The sequence below is a fragment of the Euleptes europaea genome, chromosome 3, assembly GCF_029931775.1.
Source record: "Euleptes europaea isolate rEulEur1 chromosome 3, rEulEur1.hap1, whole genome shotgun sequence".
Classification (NCBI taxonomy): domain Eukaryota; kingdom Metazoa; phylum Chordata; class Lepidosauria; order Squamata; family Sphaerodactylidae; genus Euleptes; species Euleptes europaea.
In genome coordinates this window covers 16,862,655-16,882,041 of record NC_079314.1, presented here as the reverse complement: position 1 = coordinate 16,882,041, position 19,387 = coordinate 16,862,655, and the positions used below count along the sequence as shown (strand labels likewise).

Genomic DNA, 19,387 nt, shown 5'->3' with positions numbered 1-19,387 from the left:
AGTAAGCTCTCAGACAGCTTGAGCCCTCCACCAGAGCAAAATAAGAGCAATTCGCTCAGAAAAGTGACTAAATACATAGACTATGTCCGTGTTGGCGAACCTATGGCACGCGTGCCACAAGCGGCACGCCGAGCCCTTTCTATGGGCACGCGTGGAGCCGCCCCCGCCCCCGCCCCCCGCCCCCTCCTCACGGCCTCGACGCCATCTGCCTTCCGCCGCCCCTTAGCAGCAGTAGCGCCGCCGCCCCACCCAGGCGCCGCTCCAGACCCGCCGCCGCCCGCTCATGCTCGGCCCCGAGGGCTGCCCTGCCAGCCGCACAGCTATGCCCGCCGAGTTGCCCCCGCCCCCTCCTCCGCCCCCTTGGCTGCTCGTCCCCCTCCTTCGCCCCTCCTCGCGGCCTCGGAACAAGTTTCCGCCGCGCCGCAGCCAACTTTGTCAAGAGGCGGGTGCGACTCGGCGGGCGGAGCGGGGCGGCCGGCAGGGCAGCCCTTGGGGCCGAGCATGAGCGGCGGCGGCGGGGGGTCCAGAGCGGCGCCTGGGTGGGGCGGCGGCGCTGCTACTGAGGCGGAGCGGGGCGGCGGGAGGCTGGCGGCAGGCGGCTCTTTCGCTTGGACTTGCCACTGAGATGCACATTTCCCCCATCCAGATTCTCAAAACTGCATGGGGGGGGGGTTTATTGTCCATTTGTGAAAGAGAGGTTTTGCCTTGGACTTGCCACTGAGATGCACATTTCCCCCATCCAGATTCTCAAAACTGCATGGGGGTGTGTGTTATTGTCCATTTGTGTATGGGAGGTTTAGCCTTGGACTTGCCACTCAGATGCACATTTCCCCCATCCAGATTCTCAAAACTGCATTGGGGGGGTTGTTGTCCATTTGTGAATGGGAGGTTTTGCCTTGGACTTGCCACTCAGATGCACAACTCAACAATAAGCCCCCCTGCAGAGTTTTGAGAATGCAGATGGGGAAAATCATTTGTCAGTCATTGCCATGATTTAATTTTATGGATGACAAAGGATAGTACAGTTAGTTCTGAAAATGAAATCCTTAAAGTGTGGAATTCTTTGCCAAATAATTTTAAATCAATGAAAGCACTTGGGATTGCTTTCCTTACTTTGTTTGGGTCATTTTATGCTTGTGAGCATAAGATGTTAACGTATGAGTTGTTTTTTCTAAACTAAAACCTCAGTATTCAGGTTAAATTGCCGTGTTGGCACTTTACGATGAATAAGTGGGTTTTGGGTTGCAGTTTGGGCACTCGGTCTCTAAAAGGTTCGCCATCACTGGACTATGTAAATAGAGCCGGCATGATACAGTGGTCAGAGTGCCAGAGTAGGTTCTGGGAGGCCCAGGGTCAAATCTTCATTTGACCTAAGCCAGTCAGGCGCCTACCTCACAGGGCTGTTGTGAGTATAAAATGAGGAAGAGAAAATCATGACTACCCTTCTGGGAGTTCCTTAGGGGAAGGATGGGATCAACATATACTAGCGATATTGATTCTGTTGAATGGCCCTTCTGATGTACTGGCAGAGAAATATCCACTCATGCCCCCTGCTGGCGACTCCTCTTAAAAACTGGGGCACGTCATTACAATGTTGTATGCTAAACCCCGCTTTTATTTACATACCAGAATAAGACTGAAAAATAATATATTGCCTTGCGGTTTCGTTTTTGTCCCCTGAGATGGAAAAAACACACACATTTAGCATGAGAAAGAATGCAGCACATTTTGCAAGTAATTACAAAGCCGGTACTTTATTCCCAACATGTGGCAGAAAAAAAAAAGCAATGTTCAAAATAGTTAGAAATAGCGGTCTGTGGTGGGCGAGGTTACCCGTTTCCACCGAATGAAGAGGATGCAGGAGGCAGCTATACCGTTCAGTCTCAGAATCCCCACCAGGTGGTGGGAAATTGGCTGGGTTGTCCTGGGCTGTGTTTTGGCAAATCGCCACAATCTGAAGGAAGAAAGCCCCATTCCAACTCAAGCGCAAAGACAGGACAGAAAATAGCTGAAATGGTGCCAATCAAAGTTTATCAGAAAATCGAGAGCATTTCAAGCCAAACTTTCCTTCAGTAAACTAACAGCCCATTCCTGAGGCTGGGCTTAGGAGATGGCGTGGCCCATCTTCATGGGTCTGTAGGGCTGCTTTGAGTGAATCAGACTCTTGGTTAGGCAGGATGGTGCTGCTGCAGTTATCTTGCTTATGGGCTTCCCAAAGGCATCTGGTGGGCCACTGTGTGAACAGACTGCTGGACTTGATGGCCCTTGATCTGATCCAGCATGGCTTCTCTTATATTCTTCGGTTCCCAGTGGCGGACTGGCCAGGGTGCCAGCTTGCCTGACAGCAAGAGGGCCCCCTTAAACATTAGACAATATGTTTAAAATGTTAATGACCTTTTAGTAGCTTGAAAATATAATAGAAGTTCCAATATTATTACTGAATGCAACTAAAATGTATGTTGTATTACTATTTTAATTTTTAAAAAAATTTCTACGTGATCATATTAATTTTCTTGAATGTTTCAAAACTTTCCAGGTGTTTTTTCTCTTGTTTGTTCACAAGTATAATGTAGTATTGTGAAGCTTAGTTGGGAATCCCAGCCTGGGATCGTGAGGTGCAGCCAGAGTCAACTTTTGTATTGAGCTATTGCATACATTTTTCCACTTGTGTGGAGGGGAGGGGGAGGGGGAGGGAAGGCGATTATGAGCCACTTTGAGGCTCCTTAAAGGAAGAGAAAATCAAGGTATAAAAACCAACTTCTTCCTCCTCCTCCTCCTCCTTCCTCTTCCTCCTCTTCCCCCTCGCTTGGAGTGATTGGGCAAACAAGGTTTGGGAAAAGCCAGCTCAGCTCCTTCTGGGATCTGGGAACGGGCAGGGTTGAGTTTCTTGAAAACCTTGCAGGGCTCGAGAGAGAGAAACCTGTTAAATCAACAGCAATCCCAATCCGAAGCCGGCCACCCAGATTAAACAGCCAACCGACCAACCAAAAACAACACAAATCAAAAACCAGAAACAAACAACCCCCCCTCCAAGCCCTGCTCACAACTTCCAAAAGTATTGTCTTGATTTCCCTCCACCGTTCTAAATAAATAGATACAGACACACAATCTCTGATTTTTAGGTCGGAATTTCATGCCTATGGGGCATTTCTAATGGCAAAACAGATGGCAAAGCTTTTAACTTTCATAACATTTTTTTTAAATGCCCGCCAGTCAAAATCGGTTTATTTGTCTGAGGGGGGGAAAAAAAGAGGAAATGCAATAATATGAGGAGGAAAAAGAGGAAATGCAATCTGAGCAATAATAATTTTAAAAACTAATGTTTAAATTTTTTACTCCTTGGGACAACCGAGGTGTAGTCAAAGGCTTCATGGTCAGCCAGCCAATTGGGTCTCTGAAGATGAGTGTGGTCTAAAGTGACTAGCAGAAGCTCTCCAGGGTCTCAAGAAAAAAGACTTTTATAGACTCCCCTAATCTTTTTAACTGGAAATGCCCAGGATTGAACATGAGACCTTCTGCATGCAAAGCAGATGCCTTTCACTACAATTTCCGATGCAGGTGTTTTTCTCTGCTGGGCGGGGGGGAGACAGAGTAACAAGCTGTATCCTAAATCTTTCACCACAACTAACTCTCATAATGAAAGAATTTATCCTTTTTTTCTATCCCCCTATAGTACCTTTGTTGGGTGGGGAAATATCCTAATAGGGTAGGAAAGAATAATTAAAAGTTGGGGGGAGGGGAGATTTCAATGGAAGCAAAATCTCCCCTTAAAAAAGGTAAAAGGTCCCCTGTGCAAGCACCGAGTCATTCCTGACCCATTCCTGACCCATTCCTGATGTCACATCCCGACATTTACTAGGCAGACTTGGTTTACAGGGTGGTTTGCCGGTGCCTTCCCCAGTCATCTTCCCTTTACCCCCAGCAAGCTGGGTCCTCATTTCACGGACCTTGGAAAGATGGAAGGCTGAGTCAACCTTGAGCCGGCGACCTGAAACCAACTTCCGTTGGGATCGAACTCAGGTTGCGAGCAGAGCTTTTGACTGCAGTCCTGCAGCTTACCCCTCTGCGCCACGGGAAATATCCTAATAGGGTACGAAAGAATAATTAAAAGTTGGGGGGCGGGGAGATTTCAATGGAAGCGAAAGCTCAGCTAGGTCTACAAATAAACTTTGGCCCAGCTGTCTTCCTAAGGCCTTCAGAGTGGCTTGTAGGTTTTTTTCCTTTTCTTTCCCATTTTCAATTCATCCTCACAACAACCCTGTGAGGTAAATTAAGCTATGAGAGAGGGGGACGGTTCTTGGGGATTTGAGGCCTCGGGCTGTGAACCCCTGTTGCCCTTGGGAGCTCTCCCAGGTCCTGAAAGATCAGGTTTTTGTCCTGCGGTTTCCAATGGTCTCTCTGCCAGTTGCGTCTGCTGCCTGCTTCCGGTTCTCCTCCGCTCCAGGTCACTTGGCCTCTCCCATTGGCCTTCAATTTCCAACATCATCTTCCCCTTGCCCCGAAATGACAAACCCTTGATTCTCTCTGACTCCACCTCTTAAAAGCTGGTGCCAGGCACTGCTGTGTGTCAGCCTAAACCATGGGTTTTATTTTATTTTTAAAAAATATATTTTATTTTTTTAAAAAAATATTTTATTTTTTAAAAAAAATATTTTATTTTTAACCTACATACTAACCATTCATACGGTGTATTAAACCTTCCAAAGGATGCCGAATATTTAAAGCATTTTATCCGCATAACACAGATTATTCTAGTAAAGTGACATAGCTACTTTCACGAAAAACAGATACTCTTAACTGATTTTTGCAGTTCTGCATAACAGATCCCTGCTTTTGAATTTCAGCCATTACTTAACCTACATAATTAATCAGATCATACGTTATTAATTTCATATTATAAAACTCGCCTCTAAGTCTACCCTGCGTTTTATAACTACTCTAGTAGTTAGAATTCATGTTCCCATTCAATGTATTCTACTAAAATCTGCTATAAACAATTAAAGATTCAGTTGGGCTTCCATTTTTTCTCTGAAATTCTCCCATAGGTCTTCTATTTAACAGATGGGAGAGCTTTGCCATCACCACATATTCGGCCATTCTCTCTCTCCATTTTTCTATTTCGGGGATTTCTTCTTGTTTCCACATTGAAACCAACACCATTCTGGCCGCCACTGTCATATAACTATACAAGTCTCTAAACCCTGGATTTTATTAACAAACCAGAATAAGAGGGAGAAAGAAATACACACGTTTTAGCCCCAGAGAGAATTCAGCACATTTTCTGATCCATTGCAAAGTTTATTCATACCATTTGGAAATGGGGGGGGGATGTTTCAGCGGGGTAGGGGAGAGAGACGATCGTCCAGTCCTCAGGTGCAATCAGGATCAGGCCCTGGCGTCATTTTTTTTAAAATGATCAAATTCTTCCCTAAATGGCTGTGGCAACCAGCGGTCCAACCATGGCCCCCTCCCTTCTAGTTTGGCCCTCAGATTAACAGGTAGGCAGTAAGTGATAAGAAAGGTGAAATCATGGACAGCCGCTGCCAGTCAGAACATGAGATCCCGGAGAGCCGCTGCCAGTCAGAGTAGGCAATGCTGACCCTGATGGACCAGTGCTGCGATTCAGTACAAGGCAGCAAACGCCAGGCATCCCATCCATAGAACTACATCTCTATCCCCTGCCTAAAAAGCGCCCGGTTCTTGCACAGTTCTGTTTCATCCCCAGAGAACGCTCCAGACTTCCCAGCTGTCCTTTCTTTCCACAGCACAGCATCAAACGGCAGTTGCCATCTTCACCTCCTTCCCCGGCTGCTTCAAGACAGCAAAGAAATGATTTTGGTCCAGCAAAACGCCAGCATTATCCACACCAAATCGGGCCCCTGCCCAGTGGAAATGCGGGATTTTTGTGTGTGCTATCGAGCCACAGGTGACTTATTGGCGACCCCACCGGGTTTTCAAGGCAAGAGATGTTCAGAGGTGGTTTTCCAGTGCCTGCCTCTGCTTCATGACCCTGGTATTCCTTGGAGGTCGCCCATCCAAATACTAGCCAGGGCTCACCCCGCTTAGCTTCCAAGATCTGGGGAGATCAGGCTAGCTTTTAACAGTGAATAAAGGTAAAGGTAGACCCCTGTGCAAGAACCAGGTCATTCCTGACCCATGGGGTGACATCACATCCCAACATTTACTAGGCAGACTGTGGCCGAAAACGCACAGGTAGTTTTGCCTTGGATTTGCCGCTCTCTAAATGCACATTTTCCCCAGCCAAATTCTCAAAACTCAAAAATAAGCCCCCATGCAGAGTTTTGAGAATTCAGACGGGGAAAATGTGCATCTAGAGAGCGGCAAATCCAAGGCAAAACCTCCCATGCGTTTTCCCCCTGTGTTTACGGGGTGGTTTGCCAGTGCCTTCTCCAGTCATCTTCCCTTTACCCCCAGCAAGCTGGGTACTCATTTGACCGACCTCGGAAGGATGGAAGACTGAGTCAACCTTGAGCCGGCTACCTGAAACCAACTTCCATCGGGATCAAACTCAGGTCGTGAGCAGTGAACAGTGAATACCGCCCCCCCCCCCAAAAAAAAATAGTGGTGTTTTCCCACCTCAGAGAAACTATGTCTCGGCCCAATTTTCCTTTCTGAAACACCCAGATGGTGGGAGTTCCCGGGTCTGACCTGGGCAACCCTTGGATGTTGAAGCAGCGCTACAGCCCAGACTCTGAACCCCCTCGACAAATAGCTGGGCTGCAGAATCCTTTCCAGTTCCTGCCAAGCTCATGGTGGGCTGGGAAGAAGCAGGTCAGCCCCAAATCGATAGGGCTGCCAACCTCCAGGTACTGTGTGTGCAGGAAGAAGACACCTCTGTACTAGTACCACAAGGTTTGGAAATCAGCACAGATGCAGAAATTATTAACAAAGTCTGCAGCTCCAAGTCATGGAATCCTACGTGGAACCACTTTATAAATACATTTTGGATCGTTGATGACTATTCAGAGACTTTTGACTGGTTACTTGTTGTACATTGCTTTAGGATGCATTGCTTTGCACTGAATTTGTGTAGCTATAGTTTTTGCACTTTGTTAGATTGCACTGAATTCTGTAGCTATAAATAATAATTTTTGCACTTTGTTAATTTTTGCATCTGTGCTGATTTCCAGTCCTCCAGGTAGTAGCTGGCGATCTCCTGCCATTACAACTGCTCTCCAGCCGACAGAGATCAGTCCCCCTGGAGACAATGGCCGCTTTGGCCATTGGACTCTCGGGCGTTGAAGTCCCTCCCCTCCCCAAACCCCGCCTTGCTCAGGCTCCGCCCCCCCAAATCTCCAGGTGTTTCCCAAGCTGGAGCTGGCAACCCTACCAATTGGCGGGTAGCATGATGAGGTCCCAGTTGAAATATGCGTATGGCTAAATTAACAGATTCCCTGCACGGGAAGGATGCGGAAGATTTTAAAACTATGCGGTCAAAAGCATTGGGATAAACTGGCAAAAAGGACTTTTATTCGTATAGTGAACAAGTTGCAGATTCAGTTTCGTAATTCAAATTATTGATAAAATGATTTATTAATAAACTATTGCCGAAGGCTTTCACGGTCAGAGTTCATTGGTTCTTGTGGGTTATCCGGGCTGTGTAACCGGGGTCTTGGTATTTTCCTGACGTTTCGCCAGCAGCTGTGGCAAGCATCTTCACTGCAGGACAATGATTCAGCTCAACCCAACCCAACTCCTTTCTGACTATATATTACTCTTCCTACACACTTGACACTGAGAGACACTGTCCTTCAGTGTCACTCCTCTGAAGTTGCCTGCCACAGCTGCTGGCGAAACATCAGGAAAGAAAATACCAAGACCACGGTCACACGGCCCGGATAACCCACAAGAACCTATTAATAAACTGTTTAGACACTTCTCCGGACATTCAACACGGTGGTGGGAGGGACTAGGGAACACTGGTGGAGGGAGGTGGGAATATAATGGATAAGATAGGGATGTACTAAAACGAATGACAAGTCAGCCCATTGGAAGCAATGGGAGAGTCTGCACAGCCCATTGAAGATAATGGGAGAAGAGAGTGTCGGTTGACTTGCATTGACTCCATTGAAAGACATTACAGCACAAAAAACGGTCGCGACACTCTCTTCTCCCATTATCTTCAATGGGCTGTGCAGCCTCTCCCATTGCTTCCAATGGGCTGACTTGTCATTCATTTAATACATCCCGATAAGATAATTATAATAAGAATGTAACAACTGTATGTTTGTGTTTTTTCAGTGACCTTTTTTATAGATATATCCTCCTTATTATGTAGCTATATTGTGATATTTTTTTTTGTTTTAGATCCTTTGTTGTTTGCATTTTGTTTTTTTCTGTTTGTTTCAAAATTTATTAAAAATCTTTAATAAAAAAAAGAAAAAGAAAAGTTTCCCTGACATTCTGCAGGGCTCAGGCAGTGGAAATGGGGGGGGTGTGTGTGTGTGCCCTAACCTCACGTGACCCCAGCTCTAGCAAAGCCTTTTCAAGCCCTTCCCGCATTCCCAGGCTATTGCTCGGTGTGCGCAGGCGCACTAGAGAGCCTCCTTGCCCATCCGTACCAGTGCGAGGCAGCGGCGGCCAAGCCGCCCAGGCGCACCGTCGCCGGAGCACGCGTCTCCCAAATTGGCCACGCCTCTCGCCTCTGCAGCCATTCATTCATGGAAGGTTTAGAATGGGAGTTGCCGCTCTTTAGATGCACTTTCCCCCCATTCATATTCTCAGATCTCAACAATAAGCCCCCATGCAGAGTTTGGAGAATTTGGGTGGGGGAAATGTGCACCTATAGAGTGGCAAATCCGAGGCAAAACCTTCCATGAATAAACTGGCCATTTATTCCTGGAAGGGTTTGCCTTGGTAAAATATTGTCGGAGGCTTTCACGGTCAGAGTTCATTGGTTCTTGTCGGTTATCCGGGCTGTGTGACCGTGGTCTTGGTAGTTTCTTTCCTGCCGTTTCGCCAGCAGCTGTGGCCGGCATCTTCAGAGGAGTAACGCTGAAGGACAGTGTGTGACCAAGACCACGGTCACACAGCCCGGATAACCTACAAGAACCAATGGTTTGCCTTGGATTTGCAACTCTATAGATGCACGTTTTCCCCAGACTATGTATACTCTCTATTAGGCCATTTATTCATGGAAGGTTTTGCATTGGATTTGCCACTCTTTAGATGCACTTTTCCCCCATCCATATTCTCAAAACTCAACAATAAGCCGCCATGTAGAGTTTTGAGAATTCAGATGGGGAAAATGTGCATCTATAGAATGACAAATCCAATGCAAAACCTTCCATGAATAAAGTTTGTATAGACCTACTGAACCCGTTTGCTTTCTTAATAAAACTTTAAACTCTCTGCAACGTCTGGAGTGAAGTTTACTATTGCTGAAATGTAACGAGGTACTGAAGTCTGACAGTAGGTCTGTGTATTTGTTTCGGACCACCCGGGCTGCAAACTAGGGTTGGCAACCTCCAGGCGGTGTCTGGAGATCGCCCGCTATTGCAACTGATCTCAGAGATCGGTTCCCCTGGGGAAAACGGCCGCTTTGGCCATTGGACTCTATGGCGTTAAAGTCCTTCCCCCTCCCCAAACCCCACCCTCCTCAGGCTCCACACACCCCAAATCTCCAGGTGTTTCCAAACCTGGCACTGGCAACCGTAAAATTGCAAACAGCTTCATTCTTCTGGACGGGAGGGGGGGCTGTTGGTGAATTTCCCGGCCGTTTTCCGGGAATTGGAGGGTGGGGAGGAATTTGCTTCCCCTTCCAAAAAAACCCCCATGTCTTTCCTGGGAGATGGTGCTCTCAGATTATCCACTGCAAATACCTCCAGGGGCGCCTGTTGGGGGAGGGGGGAGGCGTTTTTATTCTTATTTATTGAAAAACTCTATAAGCAGCTGCGGGGTAGTCGGCTTGGTCGCCCACCCACTTGGCTGTGGCGGCTGGAGCTAGGGTTGCCAACCTCCAGGTACTAGCTGGAGATCTCTGCTATTACAACTGATCTCCAGCTGATAGAGATCATTTCTGGAGAAAATGCCTGCTTTGGCAATTGGACTCTGCAGAATTGAAGTCCCTCCCCAAACCCGGCCCTCAGGCTGCGCCCCAAAATCCTCCCACCAGTGGCGAAGAGGGACCTGGCAACCCTAGCTGGAGCACATATCAGAGAGGACAGTCAGACACAGGGTGGATTGATGAGTTCCCTGGCTCCTTACCACCAAAACCCCAAAAGTGAATTCTCTCTGGTGGCTCTGAATTTTAAGGGAAGTGCAGAGGAAGGCACTGGCAAACCACCTCTGTTAGTCTCTTGCCATGAAAACCCCAAAAGGGGTCACCATAAGTCGGCTGCGACTTGAAGGCACTTCACACACACACAGCCCATCATTCTGTTCCAGATCCAGGTTGTGTAATCTGTCTACATCTGTCATTTCCCAATAATTTACCCAGGAAGGATGTACTTCCACAGGCCAGGGTCAAAGGCAGCTTCTTCCAGCCCTCCTGGGGGCATCTAGCTTGCTTTTCTGGGACTCTCAATGTCGGAGACCTTTGCAGTGGTCCAGCAAGTTGCATTGATCAGAACCGGGAAGACTGAAAACAGCAGCCATTCTCATGCTTTTTAAAGTCATCCGCTCTGGAATCGGATGCGAACCCTGACCGAGCCTCTGTGTATCCTAGGCAAGCTGCCACCGCAAAATACATTTTAAACATTTACCCAGACTGCTGCCAACAGACCTCTCAAAACTAGGTCACGGACAATCACATGGAGCTGGTGAGGTTGTTCGGGTGAAGACATGTTTCCCATCTCTCTTGTTTTGCTCTATGCAATCAGTTTGTCCTAAAGGAATTGGGGCGGGGTGGGGGGGAGACACCGCCTGACATCCAGTCCTTATTATTATAAGATCTTTAAAAAGTGTCAAGGTTGTAGAGCAGAGCTTGTAAACCCGCATCTCAAAAGAAACTGAGAAGCAACGAGGTGGGGAAATTAATTGCTTTGAGTCTGTTCCAACGGTCTCATTTAGACGGGACTGTATGTTTGCCCTCGAGGCATGAATGTTCCCAACCTCCCTGCCTGTGGAAAACTAGCACCTAAGGGGAAATGGTTTTAGTGTAGATGGAGGCTGAAATGCCTCCATATTTTTTTTTAATGAAGAGGAACATTAAAACGAGCTGCTACAGACTTAAGTGGTACAGTCCTAGGAAGTGGTACATCCTTAAGTGGTACAGTCCTAGGAACACCGTACCCCTTGTGCATTTTAATCTGTAATTACTGATAACACTAGAAGAAGTAACGGAGGTTAGGAAGCAGCCAGAGAAGGACCATTCCTCAGCTCCAGCAACTGGGCCATCAGAGGGAAGACAGGAAGCAGCTGGATTTGAACTGGGTTTTTGTTTTTTAAGGCTTTGGAGTTATTTTTATTCCATTGTGACTGGATCGAAAAGAAAACTGTAACCAATAAAGAAGAAGAAGAGTTGGTTTTTATAGACCGATTTTCTCTACCTTTTTAAAGGAGAATCAACCTGGCTTACAATCGCCTTCCCTTCCCTTCCCCTCCCCACAACAGACACCTTGTGAGGCAGGTTGGGCTGAGAGAGTTCGGAGAGAACTGTGACTGGCCCAGGATCACCCAGCTGGCTTCATGTGTAGGAGTGGGGAAACCAACCCGGTTCACCAGATTAGAGTCTGCCGCTCATGTGGAGGAGCGGGGAATCAAACCCAGTTCTCCAGATTAGAGTCTACCCCTCTTAACCACTACGCCACGCTGGCTCTCTAAAACAGCAAGGATCTAAAAGCTCAGGAGAACAAAATATCTTCGCCTGGAACCTTAAAATAGGATCAATTAGGTGCCAGTTTGTCTCTACAAAGGGGACGCCAGGGATGCCACCACAGAGAAGGCCTTGTTTCCAGTTACTGCCATCCTACCCTCTGAAGCTAGTCACACTTGGAACAAGGATGCTGGATATGATCTTGGGGAATAAGCAAAATCTTATGTGAAAAGGCAGTCCTTCAGATAGGTACGCCTTGGTAAATAGTTGTCTGTATTCACACTTGGTTCAAGCAGCATGGAGCAGCAGGAATGAGCCTCCTACAGAATTTTGCCTGCCCTGCTCTAAACCTAGAGCATGCCTGGAAATAGGAAATAGTGCTACATGTCGTAACCCACATATTGGCCTATTTATTTATTTATTTACATTGTTTACATCCCACTTGTCTCCCCAATGGGACCCAAAGTGGCTTACAACATTTTCCCCTTCTCCACTTTACCCTCACAATAACCCTGCAAGGTAGGATAGGCTGAGAGTGGGTGATGGGCCCAAGGTCACCCAATGGGCTTCCATGGCAGAATTGGGACTTAAACCTGGGTCCCCCAGATCCTAGTTCGTCACGTTGACTACTAGGACGCACTGAAACAATGTTAAATAGCATTAAAGGGATTCTTGGACATTTGTGGAATTCCTTCTTAGCGGATGTAGTGATGGTGGCCACCGTGGTTGGTTTTAGAAGGGGATTAGTCAGACAACATGGAAGAGAGGTCCATCAATGGCTACTAGCCACGGTAACTAAAGAGAACCTCCACATCCAGAGGCAGCTAACTTCTGCATACCAGTGCCAGGAGGCATCAGAAGCAGAAGTCTTGTCCTCTTATGTCCTGCTTTTTAGCCTTCCAGGTTGGCTAAAGAAATTCTGTGAACTTAGGCAGATCATGAGAGGGAGGGCAGGAAGGGATGAGTCAGTGCTTGGCTCTCGTGGCCTTTTCTACATGCCCAGGGTAATGCTGATCGCCTCTTTGAGGTAAGGAAGGGAGGGAGGAAGAAGAAGAATTGGTTTTTATATGTCGACTTTCTCTACCACTTTAGGAAGAATCAAACTGGCTTACAATCACCTTCCTTTCCCCTCCCCACAACAGACACCCTGTGAAGTCGGTGGGGCTGAGAGAGCTCTAAGAGAGAGCCTGTGACTAGCCCAAGGTCACCCAGCTGGCTTCATGTTTTCTCCAGATCAGAGTCCACTGCTCCAAACCACCGCTCTTAACCACTACACCATGTTGGAATTTTCCTCCAGGCCAGACTGGCCAGTGATCCTGGAGGGTTTTTTTTTTTTTTTTTTTTACTTTCCTCTGTGCATAGAGCAGGGGCCACTGGGGGAGCGGAGAGGGGAGGTATTTCCTGCATTGTGCAGGGGGTTGTGAATTTCCTGCATTGCACAGGGGATTGCACTGGATGACCCTTGAGGTCCCTTCCAGCATTATGTTTCTATGCAGTGAAATGGGGTTGGATCCAGCCAATTTTCTTTTGCTCTCACGCCACTCTCTTCCTTATTATAGCTCCCATCCCACATGGCTTTTGTCCATGCAGGCCCCATGATCCCCAGCATAGCCTTTTGTTGTGATCAATAATGGGCCCCACCTTCTCTTTTCAACTGTAGAAAGGTTGGTTGGATCCAGTCCAGGGTGTTGGGTTGGAGGCACCCCTCTTCTGATCCAACAGGGCCCCTCCCATGTTCTTATGTTCCACAGATGTAAATGAAGGGCATTGTAACTCCATCTGGCAGGCTATCGTCCTGACTGATTTCACGAAGTTACCGCCAGCGGGGTATATTTCCTTACAAAATGGCAGCATGCACAAGGCCAAACAAAGCACAGAATCCAATAAAGTCAGAAAATTCGGGGAGGCGGGAGGGAGGGAAATGGGCCACACCCGGAATTTTATTGTGAGTACAGAATTTGAGCCCTCCTGGCACAGTTTGGATGTGAGGGGTTTTTCTTGGCCCCCAAGTGTCAACAGCCTGGCCCCAAATCCAGGCGCCAAAACACATTTCTCCTTTTAATTCAAGCTGTGCAAAGAGAATAAATTCTCCAGTGTTTTGGTTCTACAAAGGGACTCAGTGACTATAAAGGAAATACAATATAAGTGGGGCAGAGATGCTGGGAGCAGGTAGGAGGTGAGTAGAAAGGTAAAGTGGGGGCTGAAGGGTGCCGGGGAGCGAGGCAGTGACATCTCCACCTGGAAAGAAGAAAAAGAGTTGCCTCCGCCATACTGGAGCAACGGGCAGTTTCCAAAGGGCCCTTACAGTCCTCAGGAGGGCACAGAGTAACTTCAGGCAGGGGTCACATCATAATTTCTGCAAAGCAAGTTGAGCCAGGATTAGGTTGGGCTGCCAGAATATGTTTTTCCATGTTTATTTTTAGCCCACCCACCCCCCCGAGCTCACGATGGTTCTCCCCTCCTCCGGTTTATCCTCACAACAACCCAGCAAAGAAAGTTTAATAGAGCCATTCCTCAGTGGGACAGGCTTCCTTGGGAGGTGGTGGGCGCTCCTTTCCTGGAGGTTTTTAAGCAGAGGTTAGAAGGCCATCTGTCAGCAATGCTGATTCTGTGACCTTAGGCAGATGGTGAGAGGGAGGGCATCTTGGCCATCTTCTGGGCATGGAGTGGGTGGGGGGAGGTACTTGTGAATTTCCTGCTTTGTTGGACTAGATGACTCTGGTGGTCCCTTCCAACTCTGTGACTCTGGTGGTCCCTTCATCTAGTGGTGGACCACTAGATGACTCTGGTGGTCCCGTCCAACTCTATGATTCTAAGATTACGTTGAGGGAAAATGACTGGCCCCAAGGTCTCCCTTTGACGAGGACAGAACCCAGGTCTCCCCGATTTTAGCCCACCATGCTAACCACTACGCCACATTGGTGTTATCTCCTTCAGGTTGGCCTTTCTCAAAGAAGAAGGGCCTGGGGAGAAGGGAAGGGGTCACTGTGATTTCTTTCTCACCTGGCTCGCTTTTTCCTTCGGCATCGTAGGAGTTTCCCGTGTTTTCCACCTGGAAGTGGAGTGAGAACGCAGAGGTTTACTGGCACATTCACCCTTCCTCCTAGAACCAGAAACTGAACTGGGAGATCTCGGCTGCTGGCAATGTCAGATTTGTAACACTCTATAGCCCCAGCCCTCTTCTGAGCGAGGGATACATGATCTACCAGTCCTCTGACACCGCCCATCAGATCCGTGTTTCTTCATTTACACTTCTGTGCGTCCCCTCTGCTTCCAGACCCAACTGTTGTGATTACAGTGTACGGGACGTTCTGCTACCTTCCTTTGGAAGGGAACTTTTAAAAAATAAACTAAAATGTATTCAGCTTGACATGTTCTTGGCTTGGGGGGCCTTGAACCGATGGGCTGGGGCCCGACTTCCACCCCAACATGTGGCCTTGAGAGGACCACTATATTTCCCAAACACCTCCTTGCATATTCCAACTGGGAGGCAGGGCTTAATTGGGTAAGCCCCATTAGGCTTTCATTGACAATTTGGGAGCTTAATGCAATGTTGGTGGAGGAAGGTTTTCAAGCCAAGGGAGGAACAGAGGTGGTTTGCCATTGGCTGCCTCTGTGTAGCGACCCTGGGCTTCCTTGGTGGTCTCCTGTCCAAATACTAACCAGGCCCAAACCTGCTTAGCTTCTGAGATCTGATGAGATCGGGCTAGCCTGGGTTGTCCATGTTAACCCAAGTTTTAAGCATTACGTCGGCAACATGCCTATGAGAAGGAAGGAGAGACCAGAAAGCTAGTATTGCATTATACTGCAATGTTTAGGGTACCCATCACCTGCCTCCCTTTTACTGCAATACAATGTTCTCTACCTTTGTAGCTTTTCTTCATTACAGCTTGTCAAACATTAGACAGTTCTATTGCCTTACACAATTTTTTTTGCACATATTGATGGTTTTATTGCCTTAGACATTTTTTTTGCTTGCATTGTTTCCCAGTTCTTCAATCCTACATCCACTAGATTGTTCTGTTTAAGGACATAAATAGAGCCACGCTGGATCAGACCAAAGACCCATCAAGTCCAGCATTCTGTTTATACAGGGGCCAACCCGTTACCTCTAGGTAATAGGAAGACTGTGACAGTTTTCCCCAGCAACTGATATCAAGTGTTATACTGCCTCTGGTACTAAAAGGGTTAAGGCAGTCCCTGTGCAAGCACTGGGTCATTACTGACCCTTGGGGCGACGTCACATCCCGACGTTTACTAGGCAGACTATGTTTAGTTTGCCATTGCCTTCCCCAGTCCTCTACACTTTACCCCCAGCAAGCTGGGTACTCATTTTACCAACCTTGGAAGGATGGAAGGCTGAGTCAACCTTGAGCCGGCTACCTGAAACCGACTTCCATTGGGATCGAACTCAGGTCGTGCGTGAGCAGAGCTTTTGACTGCAGTCCTGCAGCTTACCACTCTGCGCCACGGGGCTCCTGGTACTAAAGGGAGTCGATATTTTGCTGTTTGATTTTTATATTTTGTAACCCGCCTTGAGCCTCGGTGAGAAAGGCAGAATATAAAAGGAGATGATACTGATGAACTCTTCCGCAGCTGTGCTGGAACCCCACCCAGCTCTACATAGGAAAGGAACACCAAGATCTCGAGTACCCAACCAACCCTGCCCATGCCAGGAGCCCATGCTTACAGGTGAGAATCAGAATGCCCAGGATGAAGAGGATGGCAGCTGCTATTAGGCCCCACTTGCGCAAGGAGTTGTAATCTAGCAGAAGGGAAAGAGAAAAAACAAGCATGTATTATGAGTATCCAGTGACATGTAGGGATGAGAGGACATTGGTTGCTGAGCTACATATGGGGCTAAAGACAAACATTTTAGAAGATGGAAAGAGGGTTGAGAGAGAAGAAGAGTTGGTTTTTATACCCCGCTTTTCTCTATGGAGTCTCAAAGTGGCTTACAGTCGCCTTCCCTTCCTCTCCCCACAACAGACACCTTGCGAGGTAGGTGGGGCTGAGAGAGTTCGGAGAGAACTGTGACTAGCCCAAGATCACCCTGCAGGCTGCATGTGGGGAATCTAATCTGGTTCTCCAGATTAGAGTCCGCCACTCATGTGAAGGAGTGGGGAATCAAACCTGGTTCTCCAGATTAGTGTCCACCGTTCATGTGGAGGGTTTGGGGAATCAAACTCGGTTCTCCAGATTTGAGTTTGCCACTCATTCGTAAGAGTGGGGAATCAAACCTGGTTCTCCAGATTAGAGACCACCGCTCTTAACCACTACAGCATGCTGGCACTCATCACTTCTTCTGGGATGCTATGCGTGCACACGCATGTTCTGCTGCTATCTCAAGTCAAGCGCATACGGAGAGCGGCTGTGGCTCGGTGGAAAAGCCCTCGCTTTGAATATTGATGCTCCCAGGCTCAAACCTCAGCCTCCCCAGTTAAAAGGGTCTCAAGCACTGCTGCTATCGAAGACCGGCCTCTGCCCCAGACCTGGAAGGGCTGCTGTCAATCAGAGCAGACAATACTGAGCTAGGTAGACCAATGGGTATTAGGCCGGTTTTTGTATCATTGCAGGAAACCTGTTCGCCAAAGGCGAAAAAGAGATAAGTGGACACACTTCTTTCAAGCAGCCTGTGACTCCCCCCCCCAAAAAAAAAAGAATTGTTTTCAGTTTGGGACTCACCATATTCAAAATTTTCATCACGGTATTTAACAGCTGTGGAAAGAGAGAGGGGCGTTTTGTAGCATGCATGCGTTTTGAGGACAGGGCCTCGTATCACAGCAATGTGCCATCGGGAGTTGGGTTGCCAGGTCACCCCTCTACTCCAGCGGGAGGCTTCTGGGGCAGAGCTGATGGGATCGAACATGCGCAGCCGCACCAATGTGTGTACGCTTCACTTTCGGTTTACACCTGGAAGTGCCATATCACGAGGGGCCCTTTACCACTCAAACTCCCAGTTTGAGTGGTATAAGGCCCCTCGCGAAGCGGCGCTTCTGGTTGTAAACCGGAAGTGCTGTGCCACAGCATGTAGGTGCACCTGCACATGAGCCCACTGACCTTCAGCTGGTGAGCAGGAAGGGGAATGAATTGGTGGGGGGGGGTTGCCCGCCAGCACCGGGCACCTGGCAACCCTGATCGGGAGGGGTGTTGTCGGAGGTTTTGGAGGGTGTTCAAAAACCTGCAAAACCCTCGAAGGAAAAGGTCTCGACCAAGCAATATTTCCTCCTCCACCCCCGCTTCCAGGCTTCTACTTACCTGTTTCCTTATTTGGGTTGGCAAATGAGCGTCCTGAGCATCAAAACAAAACAAAACACACATCATGGGGTTGAGGCATCATACCCTTCGTTTAAAACTGGGTCACAAAGGACTGTTTGCTTTTTCAGCCTATCCTTGATCAAGGTGGCCCCAAGCCCAAGGGGTGGATCTGTATACTCACCTTTGGTATTCAAGAATCTCACGGTGCTTCTGGCATTGCTAGCACTGGTGCCTTCTGTTGTTATCACTTCAACTGTAGATACCACTGCAGGGTCAAAGAAAGAGAACATGATTGGTGCGCACGTGCGTGGTGGTGGAAAAGGCCATCAAGTCAATGCCGAATTATGGCAACCCTGCAGGGTTTTCGAGGCAAGAGATGAGCAGAGGTGGTTTGCTGTTGCTCTGCGTAGCAACCCTGGACTTCCTTGGCGGTCTTCCGTCCAAGTACTAACCAGGGCCGACCCTGCTTAACTTCTGAGAGCTGACAAAATCAAGCTAATCTGGCCTAGTCTTGCCACTACAGTGGCTAAATGAATGTAGGAGAATAAAGCCTGCTTGTGGGTTTTTTTAAACAAACCTTAATAATTATCTTTCAACTGTGGAAGAGCAGGGAATATTGTGCTTCTTTCTTTTTCAAAAGTCACCTATGCATGCACGTTTTGATCAGTTCATCCCTTGCATTCAAAGAAGAGAGGGACTAAAAACAACTTTCACACAATTGCAAAATGGACATCACAATGGGGGTAACACTTAGCTCCAGAGATGGCTCAGGCTCTGGCCAATAGGGTCCTGCATCAGCTTTGGGCATATCCACTGGATAAGTCTTGGTCTCCCTTTTGGAGAGGAGGAATCCTTTGTTTCAGCTTCAGAAATGTCAAGAGCAAAACCAGTTTGACCAAAGCTGCAGTAGGCTGAGAAACCAAAAAGTGTCCAATTGCATTATGGGCAGTGGTGGTGTTAGGAAATCTCCACTGACTGTCCGGAAACGTTGTCTGTTGTCAAGCAGATTGCTCTGTAGAAGATGGTCTTAGACTAAGGATTCTACTTGAGGTTATTAGTGCACAATCAGAGAAAGTCTAGCCCAGTAAATGGAGGAGGAGGAGGAGAATGGGTTTTTATATGCTGACTTTCTCTACCCCTTAAGGCAGAATTAAACCGACTAATAATCACCTTCCCTTCACCTCCCCACAACAGACACCCTGTGAGGTAGGTGGGGCTGAGAGAACTCTAAGAGAACTGTGACTAGCCCAAGGTCACCCAGCAGACTTTGTGTTGAGTGGGGAAACAAATCCAGTTCACCAGATTAGCCTCCGCCACTAATGTGGAGGAGTGGGGAATCAAACCCGGTCCTCC

General features: G+C 47.9%; 1 long non-coding RNA gene across 1 annotated transcript; it reads right to left on the bottom strand.

The window, feature by feature from the left end:
* Positions 1-14,779: 14,779 nt before the first annotated feature.
* LOC130475502 (uncharacterized) lies at positions 14,780-17,491 on the bottom strand. The gene is made up of 3 exons (XR_008933244.1): positions 17,462-17,491; positions 16,467-16,541; positions 14,780-14,828 (listed from the first exon to the last, which is right to left on the bottom strand). It is a non-coding gene; the product is annotated as an uncharacterized LOC130475502 (long non-coding RNA).
* Positions 17,492-19,387: the final 1,896 nt, after the last annotated feature.